General features: G+C 46.1%; 1 non-coding gene across 1 annotated transcript; it reads right to left on the reverse strand.

The window, feature by feature from the left end:
* Window positions 1–14,386: 14,386 nt before the first annotated feature.
* Window positions 14,387–14,491, reverse strand: LOC143651030 (U6 spliceosomal RNA). Its single transcript, XR_013159776.1, has one exon. It is a non-coding gene; the product is annotated as a U6 spliceosomal RNA (small nuclear RNA).
* Between the last annotated feature and the right edge of the window lie 3,309 nt (window positions 14,492–17,800).

Genomic DNA, 17,800 nt, shown 5'->3' on the forward strand with positions numbered 1-17,800 from the left:
CATGCACAGAAGATACATTGTTATGCCTACTAACAAAATATATATACTCAGCACATAAGATATATTTACTAATATGGAACAATTACAAAAGACCTATATACACCATGTACAAAAACACACCCTGCAACACGTGCAAAATACACAAAAAAAATATATGGACACAATGGATATACATACAAAATACACAAGGGAGACTATTATTCCTGCCTACAAAATTACTCACAAATTCAGTTTATACACACTATGCATTAATCCATCCTAGGCACATAAAATACATCATACGTGTTCAAGGATATCCACATACAATATACATGAAACACATATACTCAGATCCATCGCTCTGTCTCCAGAGCTATAAATTCATAGACACAAATGAAAGATCAGATTGAATCACCCTTTCCTAGCCTGTGTCTCTACCCCTCAATAGCCTTCAAGGAGTCTCTTCCTCTAGTCTCTTCTGTCCTTCTCACCCTCTAGATTTCAGTCCTGAGAAGTAACCTCTGAAGTTTAAAGCAGAAGGATGGACTGCCACATGGAGCAGATCTCTGATTGAGATAGAAATCTCATGGGGTGTCTACGTATACACCCTCCTCCCATCAGAGACTGGGTGCAGGGTGTGGAAGGCCCTGGGATGGATGGCGACCTAATACGGAATCCTAGCCATGCCCTTATCTTTAAAGCAAGGCTACTTTAAAGTAGCCCAGGCTCCCCTTACTCCCAGCACCTGGGGAATCTCTGGACTCAGTCCCATTCTCTTGAAAGCAGTGATGGCCCAAGGAAACATAGAACTCCATGGACCCTGCCAACTCTAACTGCTTTGTGGGGAGCCAGGTCAGAAAGTCTAGGTTGTTACAGGCTTGTCCCTTAAAATGGTTCACCTTTCCTTGCCTGTGGCTCTTCACTTGCTCTTAGGCATAAATCCAATGGGATCAACTCTGGATGCCGCTCTATGGGTATTCACATTTCAGCATGCTATTCCCCCCTTGCCAGGGTCCCACCTGGATGTGCTGCTTCCCATCCATTTGCCGTGCCTTGAGGAGACAGAAGCCAATTCAGCTCAAGTAAAATATGATTAAGGACATAAAACTAATGCTGAACAAGCAAGCAACCACCATTTTTTAAAGGATCTGATTTATATTATATACTCTAAGACCAGATTTAAAGGCTTGAGAGGATCCACCATTTTGGGTTACCCCTTGGAGCTAGTTCTTCCCACTAGTAGGATTAGCTGAGTGCATGTTGGCAAAGGCTTTACCTCAAATGCAAGTTGGGAGTTGAAGTCAGTCCTCAGATCTTGAGGGCTCAGGCCGTGTGTTCTCTCCTCAGGTATGCCTCCCTCTTCCCTCTTAATGGCGGTAAGGTATCCCAACCTCCGTGGAGGAAGCAACAACAGCAGACAATGGTCATGTAGATTCATCGCTTGGGTGTTTGGTGCAATGGGCTGGAACACCATGTGTTTCCAAGTCAAGATTCCAATTCTTTCTTTAGATCCATCACTCAAAAGTTTCAAGAAAGTTGGAGTTTTCAAGAGTCTGAAGAGAAAGAGGCCTGGGAAAGGGACAGGGAAAGGTTGTCGGGAAGGACATTATGCCTTCATTAAGGACATAATTAAGGCTCTGTGCTTGCTGGAATTCTTGGGTATTTAACACACTCTTGCTTCCTTCTGTCCCTCTCAGCTACGCTTCTAAGATGCTATAAATATGTCACCATGAGGTTAGCCATTTAAAAAGGGTCCCAAGGGATTCTGCTGCCAGTCTGGTATGGAAAGGGCTCCCATGAAAGCTGGGATGGCCTGAGCCCCCAGCCTGAGTGTTGCTGTACCCGGCAGGGAGGTCTTCAGGACCAGCCTGCCCTGTTTGCTCTCCCTAGATCTCTACTCCATTGTAGTGAGGTTTTTGGCCAACGTACTTCCTCATGGCCAGCCATAAAATATCAGTGCTAACCCATTTTGGGAGAGGGCATGCCCTCTGAAGATTCCCAGGCTGGAGTTTCAGCACTGCCCACAGTAGTAGAGAAGAGCGGGAGAGGCTGACATCCCCCAAGGGAAACTATAGAACCATTTGCAAATGGCATGTGAGGCTGGCACCATGGCCCACCATGGCAGGCGGGAGGAACACAGTGCTCTGAGTTGTCTGTGATGGACTGGGGCCTGCTCCGGGTCTCCTGAGGACTGTTGTCCGAATGACATGCAGCTGGATGATGGCCGGCTGGTCTGAGAGGGCTGTTCTGTGATAGGCTACAAAATGAAGGACCATCCTTGGTTATACAATGGAGGTTCCCCCGAGGTTGGCAACGTGTCCATTTCAGGATTTGATTTCATGACCTTTACCTAACCTGCCTCACCATTAGCCACCTGAGCCAAACAGGAGGGACCTGGAAGCTGGGAACTGTCTCAGTGGTCATCTTGACCATAATCTATATCCTCAGACTTGGCCCTGATGGAGACCCACCCTGTTCCCCCATCAAAGCAGTCCTCGCAGACAGGTGGAGGTGGGGGTTCCCTGTGAACTGGGATGGATCTCTTCCTTAAGCTGATCTAGTTCACTTTTCCCTTCTTTCTGTTTCCCTTCCCACCAAAACTCAAATTCCATCTCTTACAGTTTGTGTTTGAATATTTTTAAAGAGAAAATGTGCAATAATATCAACAGTGACTGTTTTCTTTAGCAATAGCTATTTCAAAATTTTGCTCTCAGGACTGAAAAGTGATAGAACCTGAATTATCAGATAATACCCTCAGCTTCTGGGTGTTAGTTTCCTGTCTCTATGATTCTCTCGTCTTCCTATGTGTTAATGTGACTTCTGTCCTCTGAGGCTTGACCTTCCTGCTGGAATGTAAACATGTGTAGATGTGCAATTTGTGAACAAGGAAGGTACAAGAGATACTCTTTGTTACTTTGTCTTTTCCTGCATGTACCTCTATGTGTATCTCTGTCTCTCTTCCCTTCCTACTCTCACACTGCACCCTCTTGACCCCTAGGCACTGAACCTTGCGTTCCAGTGACCCATGCAACCCATCTTGTTGACTTTCAGTCAGTCTGGCAGGGTGTAATGGAAGCCTGCAAGAAAGCACTTATCCATGGATAAGAATAAACCATCCTGAGCCATTACAGAAGATCATTTCCATCCACTAAAAGCCATTACTCGATCCATCTACTTCCCCTCCTCCTTCCCCCAGGGAGACGGATGCTGGGGGAATGTGGCCAGGATGCTTGGCACATGGAATGGTAGCCTGGGCAGATTTGGGGGGTTGCCCTCTGGCTCTCCTTCAAAATAAGCTGACTTGCTTAACCAAAGGGATTCTGAGAGTGCTGTGGAGGAAAGTGAGTTATTGTGGGTTTGGTCAGGGGTCTACTGGGATAGAAATTTGGATAATCAGGGCATGACAATGGGGAAATAAGGACCCTACCACCACTGCAGTGTGCAGTTGCGCTGATACCTGCACACATAACCAGGAGCTTCACGAGAGGCCCCTTTCCTGAAAAATCTGTGAGGTTCAATATTTAGACTGGACAATCAAGGAAGGCTGGCAACCCCAGAGTCCTATCCCATTCCTTTTCAATCTACCTTGCTCTATATACATGTGTACAACAAAACCTCAGTTAACTGATTGGAAAATCCTCAGGGAAGAAAGCATCCTGGTTGCTTTACAATTCTGGTTATTTGAATAGGAATAAGAAAACATGTTTTCAGTCAACCTTGTCGCTGGGAAAAAAATTTTTTTCCTAAGTAGGTTAGTTTAAACTTTCCTGCCTTAGTAAGTAGAGTGTGTGAAGATATCAGAAGACCTTGCATTGCTCAGGGTCAACATTCTAAACCTCAGTGCTCACTGTACAGAAATGTAGATGGAGAAGACCAAAGAGATAGGCTGAATGTATGCTAGCTGCAAGATACACCTGGAAGTTGGCCATTGAGGCATGTCCTGGCTGGGAACGTGTCTTGCTGTCATTTGCCTCTTTTTACAGAAAGTATAGTAAATGAATATAATTCTTGTTCATCGAGGTTTCTGGTTAATTGGCTCTGAGTTATTAGAGGTTTTCCATATATACATATATCTGTGTGTATAGTATATGTATATATGTATATTATTATTTCAAACATACAGTTATATACTGACCAATCCCCTTAGTTTTGCTAATGTGGAATAATTTTGGGCAATCCAAGGAATAAACTGCATTCGTTTGAATTTTTTAAATGACCTTCCTTTGCATTCTTCCCACCTCTCCAGCTGGGCTTTTTACTTCTGCTTAAGTCTCTAGAAGGTATTTCTTTCATGACAAAAGAATGGGCCCCCAGGATCACCTATTCCCCGCCCTTCCCTGCCCGCACCCCACTCCCCCTCCCCACAGGTGGCTGCCTGACTCAGGGATAAAAGGGAAGTCTGATCTAAAGGCCAGCTGCTTTATTCATTACCCTGTCTGTCCTGGTTGGCTGTAACCTCACCATTAAGGACCAGAAAATTCATTTCAAGCTCTGTAGCCCTGGAGAAGCAGAAAGCACTAAAACTTTGCTTAAGACTAATATACTTAGCTTTCTCCTTGTCAGTAGTGAAGCCCTAGGTTTGAATTTCACAAGATCTGAAAGTGGCATTCTTAATGAAGAAGGGAAGAACAATCCGTGCCTCACGTAAGGTGAGATTTGTGGCCAAGAATGGAACTAACAAACCCATTCTGTTGCTGATTCTGACCAAATCTAGGTTAAGGGTGTGGGGATCAGAGCAGCTGTAATGCAGTTGCCTCTTTGGGGTGAGCTGTGAAATCACTCTAGAAACAGCTGGGTATGAGCTGAAACGTCCCTCATTCTCCATCTCACCCAGCAGCGTTAGACCCATGGAAGATCATGTTTCTCTCAACCTCCCTTCCTGAATTTGACTCTGTGCACACTACTAGATGGGGCTGGAGAGATTTTGTATCTGGGACAATTGGGATCATTCAAAGGTGTCTGCCATCTCTCCAGAATCCCTCCAATCTGGCCATGATCAGGGAGCAGAAGCCTATAAGCCAGACTTAGCATGGTGAGCTGAGGCAGTAGAGGCAGCCTGTCTCAATGACTGCTTCCTATACTGCATGAACCTTGGTGTGAAAACTGGTGTAACTTTCTGTGCTTCTCTGCCCTCCTAAAATAGTCAGATATGTTCCAGATGAGTTTGCAGCTGAGAGCTCCATCCATTGTTCCACTGACGGATGCACAAGGGCAGGTGTGGTTGCATAATAATGTGGACAGCTGCTGCAACATCTAGATAATTGGGTACGTGTAGATGTGGCTGTGTTCTAAAACCTTTCGTAGCTACCCAGGGGACTTTAGTCCTCTGTCTCGTCTCGATCCTCGTGAGAGGACTCTAAGACCTGCTTCTCCTTGAAAATGATTCCCTAGATACTCACTGCCTTGTTTGTATGAGTGCATAAACACTCTGGGCTGCTACGGAAAACAAGAGGAAGAGCAGGGAGAAGGAAAATAACCAGGGTCTCATGTTGCTACCAATTTCCATGTCAGCCGCTGACATTACTGTCTTCTCAGCTTATGGGCTATAGGGCAAGGACTTTGACCTGCCAGGTGGGGCTGGAAAGGAGCAAAGGAGGATAGAAGAGCAAAAAGAGGGAGGCCTGACTGTCTTTGGCAAGGGTGAGAGTCAGCTCATGAGGTTTGAACATGCTCTGTGCTTGCCCCAGTTCTGCCTTCACGTGGGAGCCAGCGACCCAGTTTCCTCTAGATGTCGTGCTTGGATGGTTCCTTCATTTGAAGGGCCCCAGGAAGCTGGAAAGTCCCACATCTGAGCTCCAGCCTGCTGAGCAAATAATGCCCCAGCCAAATTGGCCTCTTCTTGGGTTTCTGCATCCCGGCACCCTCTCTCCACTAAGGGTGAGCCTGGAATAGTCAGAATTAATGGCGCTAACCATAAAAAATTCTCTACTTTTCATCAGGGACATAACTGTAACACTCAAGAGTGGAGGTTGCTATTTCCTTTTCCAGGCCCATGTGCTTATATGGACTGTCTCTGAAGTATATATAGGCACACACATAGATGTGTGTATGTATATGTGTGTGAATGGCTGCTCACTTCAGCTCATGCAGCACAGACTAACGAGGGCTTGTACTGGCTTCCTTGCTGCTCTGCCTTTCTGACTGCAGCAGACCCCCCTGCCTCATCTCCAATAACTGCTGAAAATTCAAAGAAGAGAAGCAGATAAATAAACCTCCCTGGGATCAATAGGAGAAGGAACTCCAAGGCTGATGGTAAAGCTTCGTAAGGATGATGCTGAAAGGGAACTGGGGTCTCCATGGTGATAAAAGGCTGGGGACCAATGGGAGCTGAAGGCGGAGCAGGACTAGCGGGGGAAGACTCATGGGCATTTGGAGTCACTTAACTATTTGTTTGCTTCATGAAAATGTAGACACCAGCTGTAACTACACTGCACAGGATGTATAGGTATTATCATTCTTGCTGACATAATTCTGGAAGCTTTCGGCCCCACCAACACTGCCCCGCCCAGAACTTCTACAGCTGAGAGTTCCTGTGTCAGTAGGGTTTGATATTTGTACATAGGTTATACATATACGTGTACGTACGTGCCTCGATGAACATTGCCTGTCCACCTGATCATGGGTGTACAAAGACTTCATAGAGTGCCACAGTCTTTTGTAAATATCGGCACAAGTAAATAAGTATATAAAAATATATGACTGAGGATTTATTTTAACATCATTCCGTGTGAAATGAAAACAATAAAATTTTTGACAGACGCTGGTTGTTTCCTCCTTCTTTCTTACCTGACTGCGAGACTCTCCTCCCTAAAACATGGAAGTGCGCATGTCCCACCTTCATTCTGTTCTCTGCAGCCAGGAAGGCCCAGCCTGGATGGGAGGTGAGGCGTTGGGAGGGGGGCGTTTGAAAGCTCCGCCCCCATTGCATCAGCACTTCTGGTGTCTCCGGTGGAGGTGGGGGATGTGTGAGGAAGGGGGATCAGGTGTGAAGACAGGCAGCAGTTGAACACCTGGGAATCATTTAATTCCGGCTGCACTCACCTTTGCATTCCCGTGTTCAAATCCACACCCACAGCAGCCTATTACTGCTGGTGCCAGGGTCAAACAGGCTATCACCTCTATGAGAACTTCAGCCTTTGCCTCCCAAGGAGGGGCCTGGTTCATCACTGTCCTTGGAGAAGATTCTGGTATTCGTGCATACATGCACACTCTGCTGAGTCACATCTGTCTGATTTCCTCTGAGGGCTAATCCAGTCCATACCTGAGCCCCCCAGTGTTCACATGGTTCAGTGGCATAGTTTGAAGACAGGGAAGTCCTTGCTCTCAGCCACCAGCACCACATTCCACCCCTGCCCCCACCATGTCTCTCATTAACCAACTCTAGTAGTCTTCCTTTACAGTCTGCCCTGCTTCGTCCCTAGGAAACATTGACCAGCTGAAGCAGGTCATCTCCCCACCCTGAGCTCACTTGCAGAATGCTGTTTCTGGAGAGCAGATGCTGGGGTGACAAAGGAGGGGGTAATAAGGAGATGAAATGCTGCTGAGACACCCTTGCATGCTGGGTCTCCCCCTGGCATGGTGTAGGAATTATGAAGTACCCCAAAGAGCTGTAGACTTCTGCAGAGCAGGCCCAAGCAAACTCAGCAGCTGGACCCTTTCCCCCAAAGAAATGGGAAATGAGTCAGGCTCCCAGGCCTTGGTCCTTCCTGCTGGTTTCTCCTGCTGGGCATGGATCTCCTATCTCCAGAGAGTTTTGTTTGTCCCTGACTATTTAAATCTTGTTAGGTAAAAACATAAAGTGGAAAAGTGAAGGGGGATTAGGGATTGGGGGGGGGAATACATCCCCATGCCTCCCCCTACTTTGTGGGGAGAGGCAGGGGAGAAAGGGGACACAGCTGGTTCAAGGGTAGACCAGCCAGGCCACTTGACCACATGTGACCCTTCCCTGCCTGGCCTGGGACACCCCCCCCCGGCGCCTCCTCCACCACAAGGTCCAGAGCACTGGGCCTCATCCCATCCAGCACCTCCAAGTAAAGAGAGGGGCATGATGGGCTGGGCTGGGTGGAAGGACGCTCATCCAGCCCCAGACCCTGGGAAGGGGGTAGGGGGCCCATGAGGAGGGGAAGAAGGAGCAGAGCTGGACAGGTACAACTGAAGAACAAAACTTAACCCCAGAGAAAGAGAAAGTTTCTGGAGCCAAAGGCGTGGGTTTGGAGTCCAGCTCCATGATATAAGGCATACCATGTCCCTCTCTTGGAGTCCCCTCTTCACTTCTACAAAAGGAATTATGATGCCTATCATATCTTGTGAAGATTAAATAAGTGCCTGGAACATAGTTGGAACGTCACATAAAAAATATGTGTATGTGTTTTTTTCTCTATTTGCTGTCAAATGGATTCACATGACTGAAAGATCCAAGTGGGGAATGATACTCATAAATCTGAGATATAAAATTTGAAGGGTTTTAGGGCTCTCTGCTCCAAGGATTCTTAATCTGAGCTAAGCAATGCAAGGATTGACTCCTGAGGATCTAGAAAACACTTGATACTGTAACCAAGAAGTTAAGATTTATGGGATGATTATGATTACTGAATCATTATATAGCGATTCCTTTTTACTTTCTGGTATACGTGAAATCTTTGAACTGTAATCCCACTGCCTTGATCCCTGGTAATTGTATATAGCCTTTATCTTGTGCCCTTGGAATTGTAAAAACCTTGTGACTGACCCTTACTTGCATCCATTTTATCCAGTTTTTTGACTTTGGAGTCTTACAATCACTAAAGACAGCCCCTAATTTATTATTGAAGGACCTTGGGTCAGCCCAGAACTAACCCATCCCAAGCCCAAAGTTATCTTGATAACCGAAGCTGGATCTAACCAAAATGGGCCCTCCTGGCATGCACAATAGCTTAGACTTTAACCTATAAGTCACCTATACCTCATCATAATGCTAAAAATCACACCCTCATCATATTAAGGCCGCCGTTTTCTATGCATTCTATGACTAAGCATGTAATCAATCTGTGCATGCTCAGTAATTAGATCACCTCTTATTACATCATCTGGAGCGACTGTGCTCATTATCCTAAAACCTGCATATTTTTTAATACTATGAAACAGTCAAAATTACTGCAGTTTGGAGAGACAGATTCTGGGCCAATAGGCGATCTGATCTACTTCGCACCTAGCAATAAATTCTTTCTCTCTTTGAAAGCCCAGTGTCCCAGGAATTGGTCATTTGAGCGCATTGGACAGAAAACTCACTGCCTTTCTCCAGTTGCAAGATTGTATATGACATGTCATGGTAGGCTCATTTTTTTGTGTGTGGGGAGAGCCCTCAGCTGTCTGCAGCCCCCAAAGTTAAAACTTCTGATCAAACTTAATCCCTGCATCTTTGCTCCAGTGTCCAGGAAGGAAAAGTTATTTGCCCAGAGCCATTTTCATTTATTTGCTAAAAAAATTATTTTTGGACTTGGTGCTTAGTATACTTTGCCCTGTGGATCTTCCAGCAAGGAGGGGAAGACAAAAATTAACCTGCAGTGACTTAGTGGCTGACACAGAGGTAAACCCCAGGACTTTTCTTTTCATTAATCTGTCTCCTATGTGAAAGCTGTGCCTGGGTCTCTGAATCCACACCTGAGGTTATTCCAGTAAGGGTGGCACAGCAATGGGGGAAGGACCACATGACAGGTTCTGATGGGAAATTAGTGCTACTTAAATGATAAGCAAATGATATAAATTTACATCACTTTGATACATCTCTTTGAAACAGGCATTTCAGAATCTGCCTGTCAGTCTGGTTATCCTCTCCCCTTTGTTCCCTCTGACTACACCATCACAAACCCCCTCATTTAGGTCAGTAAAACACACCTTACAAATCATTGGTTTATCAAGGAAAGACCAAAGCCCTTCAGCCTTGTACCTAATTCACAAAAGGGCTCTGGATGCCTAGTTGCTTGTAGTGAAATTAGGAGGAAAATCTCCTATCTCAATGGCTTCCTCTACTAAGGAAAATCTGCCTTTCCCCAGTTCTGTTCCAGTCGGAGATTTGCACTGTCTTTCATTGGTCAGTTGGGAAGTCACTAACAACCACGTGAGAACAATCTCAACCATTGTTTCAATGAGGATGAGATGCCTTCTCTTTCCCAGCCTAAACCAGACATCTTTATGTGTCTCTGTGAATCCCCTGCACCCATACAGTGCTAGGCATAATAAACATTCATTGAATGAATGAATATCTACATCAGGTATTCACAATGGTGGCTAAGATATCCACATCATTGAGATAGCAGAGATATGGCCATGTGCAAGTACCCTCTTACCCCTATATCTTTTTCCAGCACTACAGGGAACCTTTAATCTCCAGTTCTGGGGGCATGCTGGCCTTTAGATGTAGGTAGTCTGACTCACTCAAATGCTCATGGTCAAGGTGCCTGACATCCCCAGTGCACACTCCCATCAGTCCCAGAAAATTGCCCTCAAAAGACTGCCCAACCCCATATCAGTCCCAGGGCCCCTTTCCATATCCTAAGGGAACTAGAAAGCTAAAGTGTTCCTAGACCCTTCCCAAATTCAAAGACCTTGGTACCTTGGAAGATACCAGACTTTGGAGTCAGAGCTGGGTTCAATTACTGGCTCTACTGTATAGTATATTATCTATGTAACTTTAACATTTCTAAGCTTCTTTCTTAAAATAAAATTAAAATACTTCATAAGATAGTCATGAAGATTAAAAGCAATGATATACATGCATATGTGGAGTGCTTACTTTGTGCCAGATGCTCTGCTAAGTGCCTTACATGCATGGTGTCATTTAGTTATCTTAACAGCCCTGTGAATTAGACGTTATCTATATTTTACAGATTAGGAAACTAAGCATCAGAGAGGTTGTGTAGCTAGTCCAAGTTTACACAGCTGAGATTTGAGCCTAAGCCATTATGAGGCCAAAGTCCATAATCTTAGTAAGCATTAAAATTGAGAGATGTTGATTGGTCTTTGCACCACCTACTTTGCCCATTTGATAAGGGTACATAGACAAGTCTTACAGCAAGACAAATAAAACCTCATCTACCCCAAGATACCTGGATACAACCAAAATAGTCCACCCTGCCTGGTGAGCGTGGAGGGGAATGGTTCAATCTTGACTCTAAGTCAAGCTGTATCATGCTGAGCCCTGGGAAATGGCATCAGATATCTGGGAATGGGAAAGACAGAGCCCCAATCAAGCCATACCCTGTTCTCGGAGCCAAAGCCCAATTTTATGCCCCAATCATCTCAGTGTCCAAGGCGGCAGAAAATAGGACACCTTATCCACAAATTCAACATCCCATCCGTTCATGCTGTGGCACGCTCTGGATCCTTGCTCCAGCAGGGGCCAGGCCAGGCAACTCTGTCCTATCTCTACCCCACCTTGTTCCACCTGCTGCTTATGCCCTTTCCAATCCAAGATGCTCCAGATGGTGGCTGTGGTTGAATGGAAGAGCTCTCTTTCTCCTCCTCCCTCAAAGGGTGAAGTAGGGATAGAATGATCTGAAAGAGACAGACACAAGCACACACCAACACACACACCGGAATACATTCTCTCACACGCTTAGTCTGACAAATACTAACAAAGTCCCAGGACCCTGTTTTCTGTAGTTCTTGGCCTGACTTCATAACTCACGAAAGCTATCAAATCAAGAGGAGTCGTCCCCTATGCAAAGTGGGTATTTGGTAAATAATTACCAGCTGAGATGTTAGGAACACCCACCATGTGCCATGCACTGTGCTGGACATTTGCCTGTATCATCCTATGCAACAGCTCTGTGAGATCACTGTCACTATCTCAACTTTCAGATAAGGAAATTGAAGTTGGGAGAGGCAAAGTATTTGTCCAGGTTCACACAGCTAATGAGAGGCAAACCAAGGACTCAGAGCTCAGTCAGCAGCTGAAACCAACTCTAGTGCCCTTGATGTGATCCTGCAGCTACCCTGGTATAGTCAAAACCCAACTGGGTCGTGCAATGACATTGCAGCAAAAGCCACCAAGAAGTCCAGCTCTGTCTCCTTGAATCCTCTGATCTCTGTCTAGGAGCCTCCAGAAAAATATAGGGATCAGGAGTCTTGAAGGAGAGACAGGAAGTCTAGGGATTACAAGGTGAGATGGAAATCAAATCACCCTCCTTGGGTATTTTTGTCAATGGGATTCACGAGGCTGCGAGGTGTGAATGAGCAATCGCTATATTAAAAGTTCTTGAAAAAGCTTTTTAGCCTTGAGTCTCATCCCCTGAGAGAAAGAGGGGAAGACTGGAGGGGCAGGTGTGGGGGTGCATCCCCCTTCGCCAGCCCTCCTATTCACAGTGCATTTTCAGGAGTCAGGAAGTCAGTGAAATGATTGCTTTCACTGCTACTCTTCTTTCTCCTTCTGGTGGCCTGACCATGTGTCCTCATTTATAAAGTGAGGGCTAGGGGATGGGGATGAAATGTTCTCTGCAGGGCAGCCATGAGGACAAAATCCAGATTGGAAGTTCCCTGGCACAATACCTGATGCAAGGAAGTGCTCAATAAATGGTACCTTCTGTTCTGGGGGAGGAAGTGCAACATGAAGCAAGGAGCCCAAGCTTTGGGCCAGCAGGTCTGTGTTGGAGTCCCAGCTCTGCTGTTTTCCATCTGGGTAATTAAGCTGGCTGAACCCCAACTTACTCATCTGTAAAATGGGATGATACTGCCCACTTTGCAGAGTCATTGTAGGGATAAGGGCCACATATAAAACCCTTGTTAGGGTACCTGGCAATCGATTAATAGTTAAAAAGTGCTGCCAAGTTTGGAGAACTGTTCGCTGTTGAGCTCATTAATTCGCTCAGTGAACCTTTGCCAAGTACCTGTATGAGCCTGGCACCACGCAGGTCTCTAGAGATCAGAAGTTGGTAAGATGCTGTCCTTGCTGTAAAAAATATCCTATACTATGACCACTCCTCCTCTCAGAGGGGAAGGATAGAGAGAAAATTCAACTGGGAAGAGTGGGCCCATGAACTCTGTACCAGTAACAGCAGGATGAATGATTATATAAATGAATAATAAAAGCAAGTGCTCGTATGGCACATACTCTGTACTAGGCCCAGTTCTAGGCAGCTGACACATATACATTCAATCTTCATGATCACCCTGTGAGGTAGATACTAATTGTGTTAGGTTGCAAGCTGCCAGAATTGGAATGGCTTTTATAAAGGGAAATTCATTAAATTGCAAGTTTACAGTTCTAAGGGTGTGAAAATGTCCAAATTAAGGCATCCAGGGAAAGATACCTTGGTTCAAGAAGGCTGATGATGTTTGGGGTTTCTCTCTCAGCTGGAAAGGAACATGGCAATGTCTGCTAGCTTTCTCTACAAGCTTCTTCAATGGCTTCCCTGGGGCTCTGCCTATTCTTTTGGCTCTGTTGGTTCTGGTGGCTCTGAAGCTTTTTCCAAAATGGTTCCCTCTTAAAGGACTCCAGTAAGCATCCCCACTTTGAATGGGTGGAGACACATCTCCAAGGAAACCATCTCATCAAAAGTTATCAGCCACAGTTGGGTGGATCACATCTCCATGCAGACAATCAAAAAGATCCCACCCAGCAATACTGAATGAGGATTAAAGGATGTGGCTTTTCTGGGGTATGTAATAGCTTCAACCCAACACACTAATTATCCCCATTTTATACCCTGTGAGAAAACTGAGGCAAAGAGAGGTTTACATGACTTGCTGGTAAGTGGCAGAGCCAGAATTTGAACCTGGCCCATGTGTCCCCAAAGCCCATGATGTTAAATTTACTCGCCTTCTTACTCATGAACCAGACTCCAAGGCAATTTCTCATCCAGTGAACCTCACAATGAGTCTACATGGCAACTGGTCAGGCAGGTTTTTCTATCCCCAGTTTATAGATGAGGAAATTAAGCCACTAAGAAGATGGTAACTTGTCAAGGATGCATAGCTAGAAATAAAGAAAAGAACCTATGTCCATTGCCACCTGGTCCACACTTCCTTCTGCTATACTACAACTGCCTCCTGATTGCCAATCAGACCTTCTTTGGCCACATCATAGCCTTCTCCAGAACAAGTCAATGGCCATGGCATTCAGCAAGACAAAGGTGCACAAAGCCAGATAGCATGAAAAAAGCCCCTAACGTGTTCCAGCACCTCGTTCAATTCTCTGAGGAATGCAAAGAATTGTACTACTGCCCTTTCTGTGCTGGGGACATACATCACTAAACAAAATGGTCAGAGCTTCTACTCTCACGGAATTGACATTCTGGTGAGAAAGGAAATATTATAAAGAAAAATAAAGCAGGATGAGGAGATGCAGAGTGATGCAAGGGGATGCTTTTTTGTGTAGGATGGGCAGGGAAGGTCTCTTGGATTAGGTGTCATTTAATAATTAATTAATTTTTAAAATATGGAATGCTTCATGAATTTGTGTGTCATCCTTGTGCAGGGGCCATGCTAATCTTTTCTGTATTGTTCCAATTTTAGTATATGGGCTGCTGAAGGCAGCATGGTGTCATTTAATTTAAGTAGAGACCTTCAGGAAGTCAGGAAAGTTAGCCATGCTAACCCAATGCAGGCAAAGCATTCCAGGCACAGGGAGAAGAAATAGCAAAGTACTTGAGGCAGGAAAGTGTACGGCATATTTGAGGCCAGTGTGGCTGGCATAGAATGAACAAGGGAGACAGAAGGGTTAGAATGGGAAAGAGAAATTGTCAGATCACACAGGATCTTGTAGCTCAGAAAGGACTTTGGATTTTACTCTGGGTAAAGTGGGAAGCCATCGGAGACTTTTTAGCAGTGGAGAGACTTGTTTGAACATATTTTTATAGGATCACACCAGCTGCTGGGTTTAGAACAGACTGTAGGAGGCAAGGATGGAGACAGACAGACCAATTATAAGGCTATTGCAGTAAGGCAGGCAAGAGGACATGGTGGCTTGGATCAGGGTGGCAGCAGAGGGGTTGGTGAGAAGTAGTTGGATCCTGGAAAAATACTGAAGGTGGAGTCAACAGGATTTTCTAGTGAACACGTGGCATGAGAAAAACAAGGGCATTTAGGATTTTTCCAAGTTTTTCGACCTGAGCTCTTGAGATAAAAGAGCTGCCAATTTTTGTGATGGAAGATTTCATGGAAGAAGCAGATCAAGAATTGAATGGCCCAGGGTGTTTCTCTAAGAATTTTCACCACCTCGCCTCCCTGCAGTCCCAACGGTGGGCAACTAATGGGGCCTTTCATAACCACAACCTGCCTGTGAAGTTTCATTCCCACCCAGCTATATATCTTCTGCCTTCTCCAAGGAAAAACCTGACCCATTCCGGAAGAAGGACCAGAGCCCAGGGAGGGTTCGAGCCCAGATGGTCAGCCAGGCCTGGCCCTGATTTAATTACAAGATCAATCATACCAGCTGCCCTAACAGCGGGAGTGCCCCGTGCCTCAGCTTGGCCAGCCCCTGGGGTGTAGCTCCTGGGCTGTCAAAGTCAGTTAGCTTCATACACAGTGCCCTGGGTTCCTTCCAGCAGACCTGCCTGGCCTTTCCACTGGCCAACTAGAGCCTGAGAAGGGTCTGGTCTAGGCAAATCCCAGGCCTTGGGATTTGGGACACACAGCCTACTGGGACTTTAGAGGCTAGGGGCCACTGGGAAAGGAGAAGGAACCATGAACAGTGGACCTGTCTCCTGGAGAACTGTTGAGCTGTGGAGTTGGGATAGGGGAGCATTGGGTGCTAGTCTGGAAACCCAAGCCCATTACACAGATGTGGCTCACCATCAAGTTACCTAGAATTCAGACATCATGACAGATTTCAAACACTGCTCATGGGCCTTGATGAGGTAGAGTCTGCAGCACAAAAGCCCAGCTCTTCCCCAAGGCTCAAGGTGAAAGGAGGAAGTGACTGATGACTCCAGTCTGTATAATGAGGCTCCTGCTCAGAGTTCTTCCCTGAGCTCCTCCTCCAAATTCTCCAAATGGATTTTGGGATGCCATAGTGCATAGGGACCTCCCAGGGATGGATGGACAGAGCCTCCCCATAAGGCCCACAGCTGCCTCCCTCCAGGACTCCCTGGAAGATATCACACACCCCTTATTTCTATCCTTTCTTATAACTGCTCTGGGGCCACAGGTATCATGGGTAACCTGTGACGTAATAGAACCTTAGGAGGAGGCAGAGCCTTTAGAGATGATCTGATTCATTATACAAATGGGAAGACTGATGCCTGGAAATAGGAAGAGTCTTTGTTCAAAACCACGACAGGTCATGCAGCTGACTGGCTGGAGAACTGGATGGAAGCAGAGATATTCAACGTGCTCTCATACCTTGATTGTGTCAGTCACCCTGGGAGGCAGGAATGACTGACTTCTGGGCTGCACCAAGACTCCTGGTGATCCCTGATCTGCCAAGGTCAGCTGAACAGCAGGCAGTAGAGCCAGGACTGGAACCAAGTTACCTGATTCTTGGTCTGGTACCCGTATCTGCCCTACTATGCTTGGGGTTAGCTGTGGAGGGATTTCACCACTACTTAGAATCATGCAGGTTCAGACTCTGGTAAGAAAGTACAGTGAGAATAATAATAACAATGATCAGTACACATCTTTTACATGCCAGCTACTGTACTGGGTGTTTGCAGATATTATTGACAACACTGACAGCCACCCTTTCAAGGGAGATATTATTACCTCCACTTCATAGATGAGGAGCCTGAGCTCAGAAAGAAGAAGTGACTTGTTTGAGATGACACAGTTAATAGGTTCAGAGACTGGAACCCAGAACCACTGGCTCAGCCTTCACCACTGACATCTTTCTGTTCCCTGTTTTCATGTCACCATCTCAGGCAGGCCTTAGAAAAATCCCCAGCCCCGTTCCCTGCCATCGGACCTGGAATCCTGGTATTCTTGGTCTCCGTGTTCTGTGTATCCTCCAAGCATTTATCACAACCTGCAGTATGCTTCATCTGTTTATTCTCTGACTCTCTACTAGAGCGTAAGTTCCAAGAGGACCAAGACCGGATCTGCCTTGCTCACTGCAGGGTCTGGCACACAAAGGCGCTCACTGCACGTTTGTTGAATGAATGAATACATGTATGAAGACCCAGAATTGGGTCAACAGGAAACAGCCATAGCACGTAAGCCTGACTGGGCTTGGGTGTGCGGAAGAGGAAGTTCTGCTGGCTTAGGTAGTAGAGAGCATGGATTTTGGAGTCAGACTGCCCCTTAGCTTTCTCTACTGTTAAATAAGAGCAGTAATACTTGCTTTCAAGGACTGCTGTGAGGATTAGAGAAAATAATAGAATGAGCACCTGGACCGGATCCTGGCATATCCAGGCTCCAGTACAGGGCAGTTCCCTTCTGACTCCTTGCTGGTGATGGGCCACCGACTCCAGGCTGGCAAAGGTCTGGAGCTTCACTCACGTTAAGAGGTAGCTGCTGCGGGGCCTTACCTCAGAGCCTGTCATCTCTCCCCCACCCCCTACACCGTGCCTGCAGCAGCCAATTTCAAACTATGTAAATATGCCAGGCTGCCTCCTCAGCAAGGGAACAGCTATACTTAGTGCAATTTGCATGTATTTTAAGCTGACTTGTTCCAGGCAAAGACGCCGATTCATGAATTTAATAACATTCATAGATTCCCAGAATGCCAGCACTGAGACGTCAGAGAGCAGCTAGCCCAGCCCTTCGTTTGGTGGAGGAGGAAGTTTAGGGCAGAGGCATGGCCAAGGTCACCCAGCTGGGATAGAACAGACTTTTGGCTTCTGGCTCCAAGTCCAGCGTTCTCCTCAAAGCCCTCTCTGTGTCACTCTACCCCCTCCCAGCACTCACCTAA

This window comes from Tamandua tetradactyla, chromosome 11 (assembly GCF_023851605.1).
Source record: "Tamandua tetradactyla isolate mTamTet1 chromosome 11, mTamTet1.pri, whole genome shotgun sequence".
NCBI classification, from domain to species: domain Eukaryota; kingdom Metazoa; phylum Chordata; class Mammalia; order Pilosa; family Myrmecophagidae; genus Tamandua; species Tamandua tetradactyla.